Source organism: Rattus norvegicus, chromosome 4, assembly GCF_021556685.1.
Source record: "Rattus norvegicus strain SHRSP/BbbUtx chromosome 4, alternate assembly SHRSP_T2T, whole genome shotgun sequence".
In the NCBI taxonomy this organism is placed as follows: Eukaryota; Metazoa; Chordata; class Mammalia; order Rodentia; family Muridae; genus Rattus; species Rattus norvegicus.
In genome coordinates this window covers 12,659,995-12,668,498 of record NC_141537.1, presented here as the reverse complement: position 1 = coordinate 12,668,498, position 8,504 = coordinate 12,659,995, and the positions used below count along the sequence as shown (strand labels likewise).

Genomic DNA, 8,504 nt, shown 5'->3' with positions numbered 1-8,504 from the left:
GAATGGTAATCTCAGGACAGGATCCCTCCCAGGTAGCTTATTGTCTGTGCTTATTAGGGCAAACAGATCTCTGAATTCATTAGCAATATTTTTAAAAAGTGTTTGCTGTCTTTTTCTAAGAATTAAGGGGCTAGGGTGATAAAATGCTGATTCATGGGATAATCAAAAGGGAACCTGGAGTAAATGAATGAATTGGTATGTAAATAAAAGACTGGGCTTTAATCTGCAAGAAAGAACTACCCAGAGAGAATTGCTAGGAGAGTAAATACAGCTCTTTTAGAATTCTTTTCTAACAGTTTTTCTGACTTTGATCAGAAAAACCTAGGGGCTATATCTAGAGAGCCTTTAGAATTTTTTTCTAGTACAAGAGAGCTGTCTCTAGTAGAAATCTATGTCAGCAGACTACAGATCTGAGAGCTATCTACAAAGCTGTTGGGGTGTGGGGGACCTCGAGCAGAACCCAGAGATGTCTGCTTGTACCCACAATTGATTTCTGGTTGTTCTTTCACCAATCTAGAACATCCCTTCCTTAGAACCCCTCTCTAAGCCAAGGTTGGTCCTTGGCACCCTACCACCAACAAAGGAGTCTCTGGCCTCCTCCTCTGGGAAATGATTCCTTGTTTAGGAATCCTCACCTCCTCTAGCCAGACAATGACCTTGAATTCTCTTTGCCAACTTCCCAAATCCTATCCAAAGCCTTCAGCATCGCTTGGCATTTCCATATCCAATACCATCCCCAGTCCATAGGAAAAACAGAACCATCTAACTGCTCCTATAAAAATAGTCTTGTCAAACTCTCACAAGAACTTCACCTCAATTGAATGAAGCTCCTACTGCCAGCCCTTCTCAGGCCATGCCATTGGAACTCATGTACAGAACAACCCATTCTGACCCCTTATCTTTCCCTGATCCCCTATTCACTCCCTTACACTGTCATTACCACTCCCTCCTATGGAACTGTTCTAATCACTACCTACCCCAGCCATATGGCAACTCCTATCCATCCTCAGACAACATTGGGGACCTAGTCTTTCTCTCCCATCTGAACCAATGTCCTTCACCCTTCCTCCTAAATGGAAGGACCCCTTCAAAGTAATTCTTGTAACTACCACAGCCACTAAGCTTGAGTGTCTCCCTCATCGGACTCACCTATCCCACCTCAAGCCCTTTACTCCTCCACCTCAAGATAACCTCTCTTCCTATATATCAATCCAATAGGCCCCTGCTCCCTTAAGTTTCATAGAACACCAAGATCAACCATATTGTCCGTGGTTCCAGAAGAATAATGATTCACTCCAGCAGCCGTGCTCAACTCTACTGGATTGGACATAAGCTTTTCCTTCTTTCTCTCCTGTCTGCTTCTGTCCAGGACAATTCTTACTTATGAAGATTCAGAAGTCAAGAAATCCCGACTTCTAGCAAACAATCTTCCAAATCGGGTTGGGAAATTGTTTCATAGCATGTTGTTAGGAACCAACAATTTCATCACTTCCCTATCTTCCCCTCCTCCTCCAATCCATGACCTTTACTCCCACTTCCTCTGTGACCAAAAAGAAGACTTTTGTATAGAATGGCCAAACATATATGGAGGTTGCCCATACTGATCTTGCCAATACCACGTGCCCCCTGTGTAACCTTGCTCCGAGTCCCTCCTCTATATCGATGAAATGGGTCCTTCACCTCTATGTCATGGACCCATAGGATCCCAGATGGAAAGTAGACGTTACAAGTAAGTTCTACTGTTTCTTCAGCTTGTAGCACATGGTGTGCATGATAAAAATTCATAGAAAATATATCCTGATTACTCAGCCCCTGGAGATAGAAGAGAAGGAGGAAGTAACTCAACATTCCTCCAAGGTCATAACTTCTCTGACATCGCCTCTCTTAAATAATAAAAACTTGTCATTTCATCTCCTGCTTCAGACTCTGATCTCATCCTACCAGCTCCATGATGTCACTCCATCTGGCTGCTTTGGGGATTGCTGGCTGTGTGATCTCCCCCAGGAGTAGCTCACGACTGCCACTTACAGACTCTGTTCGTCAACTCTTCACAGACTGTCCTGCGTCCAACATTGCCACCATGTCCTACCTTGTTCATAGCTTTGACATGGCAAATTACTTTAAGACATCCAGGGCATTAAATTTCTTAGACTGCAATAAAACCCTGACCTTCAACACTACCCCTTAGCCAAAATGCCTTAATGTACTTGGAGTCAATGTCATAAACATAAGAATTGGGGGCCGGATATATGGCTCAGTGGTTAAGAGCCCTGATTAGTCTTCCAAAGGTCCTGAGTTTAATTCCCAACAACCACATGGTGCCTCACGATCATCTGTAATGAAATCTGATGTCCACTTCTCATGTGTCTGAAGACAGCTACAGTGTACTCAATGTACATAAAATAAATAAATAAATCTTTTTAAAAAATGTAAGAATTGGAGGTATTCAACGCTATAAAATGTAAGGAGATGTAGCTATTTGTAACACAGGAACATTGATGTTTCTGTGTGAAGAAAGTAATCCCAAGACATTTGAAGACAATTTAAGAAATCTGGGGCCTGGAGACGTAGCTCAGTTGATGAAGTACTTGCCTAGTAGCACAGGAAAAGCCCTGGGTTTATAGTCATAGGAGCATATAACCCAAGAATGATAGCCTATGCCTTTGATCTCAAGTTAGGAGATAGAAGGAGAGGAATCAAGACTTTGAGGTCATCTCCAACTACGCAGTAAGTTTGTGTGTAGACTGGGCTACAGGAGAGATCCTGCCTCTAAAATATGAAACAGGCGAGTGACCAGCAGGCAAGTGATCTAACATAGCTGAGGTGGAACCCTGTTTAAATCAAGGAAACTTGTCTCTCCAAGCTCTTAAATCTGACAGTGAAGTTAAACAGGTGTGTGTTAGACAGGTGAGAACATACAGTGTGTGTGTTTGAAGCATTTTCACAGTAAAAGGAAACACTAAGAAAAAATCCCACAAGGACACATACCCAATTAATGTGTGACAATTTGAATGAGAAATGTCCCCCACAGTCTTGGGTATTTCAATACTTGATTTTCAATTGGTGGCCTTGTTCAGAAAGTCTAAGAAGGTGTGGACTTGCAAGAAAACATGTCAGTGGGGGAAAAAATGTAGATTTTCTTTTTAAAATATTGAATTTGTAAGCCTTATTTTGAGTTTATTTTCTCTACTTTCTGCTTGTGATTTTTGAGATGTGAGCTCTCACTGGGCAGTGGTGGGGACAGATGTCTAAGTTTGAGATCAGTCTGCTCAGAGGAAGTTCCAAGACAACCGGGGCTACACAGGGAAACTCTGTCTCAAAACAATGACGAGAAGACCTGAGTCTCTCAGTGAGCCACATGCCTGCCATGCCCGTGATGGGGACAGACACTTAGTTTACCGTTCTTGAACCATAAACCCAAATGGGCCCTTCCTTCTATAAGTTGCCATGGTCATGGTGTCCTATCACAGCTAACATAGAATGCCAAGAAAAAAGCCTGAATGTACCCTGACTGCATTGGACTGAGTGGGATGAGCTTGTGATGTGAGTTGTTTGTCTCGAGACATTTATAAGCCACATTCCTAATGCCAATATCTCAGACAGTAACCATAATTCTAAAGGTAGGTTCAGTTGGGTTGGATTTTAGATGTTCTACTCATATTGCTCAGACTGACCTCCAATTCCCAGGCTCAACCAATCCTCTTGCCTCAACTTCCTGAACAGCTAAGATACATGTGCCACAGCACAAAATTTGAAGAGGTAACTCTTCATGGTGGCATGGCGCTCTGATCCCAGCATGTGGGAAAGAGCAAGCAAGAAGATCAGGAGTTTAAGGCCAACTTTAGCTACAAACTGTGTTCAAGGCTGAATGGCATGAAAACCTGTCTTAAAATAAAATAAGTAACTAAAAGGAAAACCAAAAGGCCACTAACCCTGTGTGACTGGCTTCCTTAGAAAAAAGAGGAAACTTAGCCATAGACATGTATTCAGAGACAAAGGCCTGGAGCAAACTCATAGACTTCCAAAAGAAGCAGCTGACATCTGTATCTTCTAGCCCCACAGCTGAGAAAATTAATTTCAGTTGTTGAAGACACCATTGTGCACTCCTTTCTTCAGGAAGCTCTGGGGTCTAAGTTTAGGTTACTATAGCAAATACCTAATGGGTTGGCTTATAAACAATAGAAATGTATTGCTCCTAACTCTAAGCTGGGAAGTCTAAGACAAGACACCAGCAGATTCAGGACTAGGGGAGGGCTGTTCTCCCCATAGCAGACATTCACATTCACACATGGCAACAGTGAAAAGATTCCTTCTTCAGCCCCTTTAATGAGCTTTAATCCTCAGAGCGAGGATGGCCTTATGACTTGAAAAGGCCACACCCTTTAATACTACGACAGTTGGTGTCAAGTTCCAATCTATGAATTTGAGGGGACACAGACATTCAGAGCACAGAGCGATACAGAACTCCTGGTTTGGCAGCAAAGCTCTGGGGTCTTTCCTCAACTTTCACTCTCCTACCCTAACCCCAGAAACAGCTGCCTGAGAACTGCACAGTATGACAGGCAAGCCCAGCCAGCTGGCATTTGGAGCTCTGGCTAATCTGAAAGCAGTTGTCTCCCAGGTCCCTGAGCACTGCCCATCTGAACATCTGGAATTCAGCTGTGACAATCGTGGGCCTTCACTTCCCTCTGTGCTTGCTGGGATTTTTTTCCCCTAAAGTTAATAAGAACTGGGCATGTCGGTGCATGCCTTTAATCCCATCCCTTAGGAAGTGGAGGCAGGCAGATCTCTGTAAATTGCAGGCCAGCCAGGGATACACAGTGAGACTGCCTCAAGCAAGCAAGCAAACAAACAGAAAAAGTTAATAAGATATAGGAGATAGGATTATTACGTCTCAAAGAAATTCAAGACAAATGGCTGAGGTGCCTATTTAAAATGCCAAAGCCAATGCCAGCTACCAGTCTTCCTCTTCCCTACATCAAGTCCCAATTACAGACACATCCTAGATGGCACAGCCGACTCCACACTCTAAACCTCTCCAGCCCCTGAGCTTCCCTTCCCTTCCCCAGCTTCTCGGCCACTCTCATGACCTTGTTCAGTGTCTTCAGTCTGGACCCTTCCCAGCCTCTGGCTGACCTCTCCCTTCTATCTACAATAAACCCTCTCTTCAGCCATACCTAGGAGCTGTCCTGTCTTCATTTTTCAGTCAAGGGTATGCTGGAGAGAAAATAATATCCCTTATGGTCTTGTAGAGGACTCAGATTCAGTTCCCAGCCCCAACATGATGGTCAAATCCAGTTCCAGAGGATCTTGGGCTCTTATCTGGTCTCCATAGGCACTGGACAAATACATAGCACACATATGTACAAACAAAAAATAAACTTTAATTTAAAAAGAATAAAAAAAAAAAGAATCGGGCTAGGAGATGGCTCAGCAGTTAAGAGCACCGACTGCTCTTCCAGAGGTCCTGAGTTCAGTTCCCAGCAACCACATGGTGACTCTCAACTGTCTGTAACTCCAAGATTTGACACCTTCACACTCAGGCATAAATGCAGGCAAAATACCAATGCACATGAAATAAAAATAAAGAATTAAAAATAAGACATAAAAATAAAAAAATAATTTTATCATACCCCTCCCCCACTCCACCGCCCCAAGCTCTTGACTCTGTGGGGGTGATCCACTGACAGAAGCTTTGAGATGGAAATCTAGTTTCTGGGCAACTTCACCTACATTAATTCATAATGACCATTTACTGATATTTAAATTGTAATCGTTATTCAGGTAGAGTGAACCCATATTCAATTATTGAAATACTTAAACAACATCAGATCTTCTAAATGGCACCTCTCTGTTCACCCAGCCTATCTCTGGAAAGAAATGGCTCACAATCTAGCAATTGCTGGGTCCTCTGGAACCTGCTGTGCAGCCTTGACCTTTCACCTGAAAAGAGGGACGCTGGGTCTGCTCTAACCAGCTTTTCCAGTTAATCTCATTTAGCATGCTCCCAGCACTGCCCTCTCAATTCCTTAGGACGCATTGCCTCACAGCCGTGCCAAACAATACTGTAAATATTTCCTTCTATGTAGGAAGAAACCGGGGCTCAGAGAGATTAACTAGCTCAGAGCCACAGGGCAATGGAAGGGCAGAGTTCTGAATCGCAGCTCGGCACTTTCCAGTCTCATCCCTAGCCCATAAAGTCCTTTGTCTTTAGAAGAGGAGGCCACCCAGGGTCCTGGGGTGTCTGGGGGTTCTCAGAGCTCCTCTTTAATTCTGGGTCAACTACTACCACTTGAAGACACGGAACTTACCAAGACCAAGCAGTACAGCTACTAAACAGCTGCACACGGGTTCCAGAGTCTTCTGGCGCTCCAGAACGCCTTGGAGGTCAGGGCTGCGTAGGCGGCTAAATCACTTCCGAGGTGAATCTTCACTATTATCTTGACTGGATTGAAGATCACACATCTGTGTTTATGAAGGGGTTTCTAGTGAAGACTAAAGGAGGAGGAAAAACATACCCTGCTGTGGACGACACCACCCTGTGGGTTGCTGTCACAGACCGAATGAAAGGTGGAACTTGGGAAAGTGACCTGAGAACCAGCTTTCACCTGTTTCTTGACTGCACACGTGACCGGTCACCTTGTGCTCCTGTTGCCACAGATGGACCTGTCCTGGCTGCCACACTTTTTTCATATGACAGACTGCACTCTAGAACTACAAACCAAAAGAAACCCTTCCTTCCCCGAGTCCCCTGCGTCATATAACTGATGGACATTCCAAACCTTTCAAAACCAGAGGCAGGAGCTCTTAGAGGAGCACCTGGGCTCTCCCTGCCACCATAGGCTTTGAAGGTTTTAACCAGAAATTTGCCAGGCACCTGTCTGACCCCCAGTTCAGAATGTAGACATTCAGCAAGGCCATGTCTTTTGACCCTTGCCCTAATCTCTTAATTTTTATTTATTTTTGTTTGGTTCTGGTGACCTTCTAACTTTGCCTTTGTCTTTCCCATGGTGCTTAACCCCTTTGTGACCTAAAGTCTCCATAGTCCTAAAAACCAGTCCTGCTGGCCCAGCACAACAATACTGGGAAAGCGAAGTCACAGGACTGAGGCAGAAGATACCCATTCATGAGAGGAGCATGGGCGGCTTGAAAACAGACAAGGTGAAAAAAGAAGGCAGGCCAGGCCCCGCCTCCTCCAGGATGCTTCAGCTCGAACTGCAAAACCAGTCACTCAGCCTGCCCCTTTCCTAATGAAGACTGCAGTTCTTAGCACAGCTCCCCCACCCTTCCCTGTGAGGCTCTATGGGGGTGACCCACTGACGGGAGCTTTGAGATGGAAAGTACTCCAGGGAGGGTAGGAGTGGAGGAATCCAGGCTCACTGTCAAGGATAGTCTTCATTGGTCTGGAGAGATGGCTCAGAGGTTAGGGTCACTGACTTCTCTTCCAGAGGTCCTGAGTTCAGTTCCCAGCAACCAATTGGTAGCTCACAATATCTGTAATGAGATCTGATGCCCTCTTCTGGTGTGTCTGAAGACAGTGGCAGTGTATTCATATAAAGAAAAATAATTCTTCAGGAAAAAAAAAAAAAGAATAGTCTTCATCTAATTCCACTCTCCAATTAAATATGAGAAATACCCCTAAGGGTTATGTGGTTTTGTTACATGGTTTTATTTTTTTAAGATGGCACAAGATAGAATATTTTTTTATTTTTATTAAAAAATCAGAAGTCACATTAACTCTAATACATATACATAATATATATTATAATAGGATTACATAATGTAATACATATATGCAACACAGGCATAAAATTACTTTCAGCATTTAGCATGCACACTTTTTTTATGAACAAAAAGCCAGATATTTTCAACAATAGAGCAGAAACATCTTTTTCTTTATCAAGAAATGTACTTCCCTGAATCATTCTAAGTGGCTAAGGTGTATTTCATTGTATGCATAAAAGATAATAGTTTAAATCAGTTCCCCATCTTTGTGCTTGTGAGAAAACTGAAATTCCCTTTGGAGTATCAAGCAGGAGCTAGAGGAGGGAATATCCCAGCCTATTTAAAAGTCCTTAACCCTTCATCCCACCCACCAACCTACAGACTCAGTCCACATGGGCCGTTCTGCGTTGCTATGTAAGTTTTTCTAGGCTCAACCTGGAGGACTTTCAGTTGCTTCATTGTGTGTGTTCCATCCATAAATATGTCACAGGGCTGTGTCTTATCTTACTAGCTCTTCCTCCTCTTACCTCTGGAAGGAAGCAGACCACAGCCAAGGCAAAACAGCTGGCTCCGTCTGGAGTGTATTTGCAGCATGCAGTCTTGTACAGTGGAGCTCAGTTTCCTTGTTACACTGTCCACACAGGCACAACACACACACACACACACACACACACACACACACACACACACACACACACTGGAATTCCCTGCCAGATTAGAGTAGGGGCCCTGGAACTAGCTATGAGGGAGTTGAAACACCTCTGCAATGAGAGGGTAAG

The 8,504-nt window shown here is 43.8% G+C and overlaps 1 non-coding gene across 1 annotated transcript; it reads left to right on the top strand.

Annotated features, from left to right (window-relative positions):
- Positions 1-259: 259 nt before the first annotated feature.
- LOC120102618 (U7 small nuclear RNA) lies at positions 260-324 on the top strand. Its single transcript, XR_015687319.1, has one exon. It is a non-coding gene; the product is annotated as a U7 small nuclear RNA (small nuclear RNA).
- The last annotated feature ends 8,180 nt before the right edge of the window (positions 325-8,504 follow it).